Source organism: Plecotus auritus (assembly GCF_963455305.1).
Source record: "Plecotus auritus genome assembly, chromosome: 3".
NCBI classification, from domain to species: Eukaryota; Metazoa; Chordata; class Mammalia; order Chiroptera; family Vespertilionidae; genus Plecotus; species Plecotus auritus.
Genome location: NC_137772.1, coordinates 92095770 through 92098409, shown reverse-complemented (window position 1 = coordinate 92098409; position 2640 = coordinate 92095770).

Below are 2640 nucleotides of genomic sequence, written 5' to 3'. Positions count from 1 at the left end.
AAAAATATAGGCACTATTAAAAATGCATTGCTGATGCCCCAAATTACAGTGATGATGGAAATCCTCCCTTGAGCAGATTTGTGAGCAGTAACTTGATGGTTTACTTCTTAGGAAGAATCAGTGGCTTGAGATATGAATATACATGAACTTCTTGGCTTGGTCAGGACCTGGGGGGAAAAAGATTGGAGTACTGGGGATAGTTTGGTCTGAAAACAGAAGATGAGTGGATCTATGGGAGTAAGAATAAAGCATTTCTATCTTTGTGTCTCATGTTAATTCCCACCAAAGAGCATCAATCACAGAGGAGATTCTCTGGCACCAGGTGAATGAAATAACTTGTCTTGTGGTATTAGCTAGCACAAAGATCCCAGGAATAGAGAAGTCATAGTGGCAGTGATGAAAGTCTTACAAGGGCCCAAAAATATGGACTCCTTCTCACCAATTCTGATCTATCCACACTGATGTTTACTGCTGTTGCTTAATTCCCAACTTGCCATTTGAGAGACCAAAATATGGCATTACTCTTGGAAAAGACCAATTAGCCACTTGGTGGCAGATGGATCACACTGCATTCCTTATACAATGGAGAGGCAGTGACTCATGCTCATCAGAACCGGTACCTAATCTGGTCATGAATTTGCCTTTCTTGCTCTCAGTTCCTCTGCCAGGACCACTATTCAAGAATTTATAGAAGCCTGGTCTATTGACATGGTTTCTCAGACCAAAGGATCCATTTTATGACAAAAGAGGAGAAACAATGAATACATGACCAAAGGCCCCTGTGGTCTTATGTAACTCATCTGTATTAGTTAGATCTTGTTGCATAACAAAATGCTCTAGACTTAGTGCACGGTTGGGCACTGTCCTTCAAGATACAGTATATGCACTGAACCAACAGCTAATATGTGATACTATGACTAGGATATAAGGGTGCAAGGAATAAAGAGTGGAGGTAGGATTAGCCCCTTGTAGTGGATGAATGTTGGTACTTTGCTTAAATGTCCTTTTCCTACTGGCACACCCATCCTCCAACTGCTGTGAATGTTGACTGAGAATTGTCCTCAGCCAAATGAGAGCTGCCTCATCTATGAGTTCTACCCCCATTCCTGACCCCCCCCCCCTCACTGCTGACAGATCTTGGCTCATAATTGACTGATGTTTTGTAATAAGAAAAAAACTATAATTTTTCATTCAAAATATATACAATCGCTGTTGTGAGGTTCTCACATATAATAACGTTGTATAACATTAATTCATCAGAGATGTCCATTATAATCACTACTAGAAGCCCAGTGCACAAATTTGTGCACATTGAAAGGAAATTAATTATAATAAGTATTTTAATACCACTATTTGCCCTTTCTCTATAATAGAAGTATCAACCAAATTCATGATTGACAATGATGGATGGAAACACACATGTGCAATTGACACCAGCGAGAGCTTTATATATATATAGATAAACTTGCTTAATTAGACCTGCTTTCTGATTTAGCTAAACTTTTTCCAGCCCAGTAAACACCCCAACTTCTCTTTCAGGTAATTGTCAGCAACACAGCAGCAAATATCAACATGAAGCAGATTATTATTGTAGATCATGCAGGAGAACAAAGAGTGAAATATTTAACTGTAGTAGTGTTTAACTATATTCTGAACAGTGAGAAAATCTGAAGTCATTTTCAAGTTCCACCATTTCTTCTTTTCAGTTGGGTCAAGTTCCTAAACTTTCTAAATCTGTTTTCTGGCTAATGAAAAGAAAATAGGATTCCACTAAGTCTCCTATCTACTTACTCCAGGACTTCGGTGGGGATCAAATGAGATGAGGCAGGTGAAAACGCTTCACAGACATTTGGTTAAAGTGTAAAATGTTTGCACCTGGCTATAAAGCAAGTTGTGTTCCTGGGCTGAAGAAACTCCAAGGAGGCTAGTCTCTAGGGAGAGGAAGCCGGACGTTGCTACATGACGTCATTACCCGGAGCCCACAGCAACCATCTCAGGGCTGGGCTGGGCTGTGGGCTGCATTTTGCACCATGGGCTCTTGGCAGCATTGTCTGCTATTTGGTGGGCTGTCACTCCAGGGTGGTGGCAGGGCCTGTATCCCTATGAGGGGAAGCCAAGTGTTGCTTTGTTGGGGCCAGGTCCACAGTGCTGTTTCTTTGTAAATGGCCAGTGCATCATGGTAGCTCCTGCATTGAGCATCTGCCCCCTGGAGGTCAGTGCACATCATAGCGACTGGTCAGATGGTTGGAGGTACACTTAGCATATTAGCCTTTTATATATAGAGATAGCAATCAAACTCCAAGCAAAAGAAAGAAGGTGTAATTAAAAAGCAAACACTAGCCCTAGCTGGTTTGGCTCAGTGGATAGAGCATCAGACTGTGAACTGAAGGGTCCTGGGTTCGATTCCAGTCCAGGGCACATGCCTGGGTTGCAGGCTCAATTCCCAGTAGGGGGTGTGCAGGAGGCAGCTGATCAATGATTCTCTCTCATCATTGATGTTTCTATCTGTCTCTCCCTCTCCATTCCTCTCTGAAATCAATAAAAATATTTTTAAAAAAGCAAACACTAACCATAAGAAAGTTAGAGTGCCTATTTTAATATTAAAGAAAGTAGGTTTTAGAACAAGGAGTTTTGCCAGAG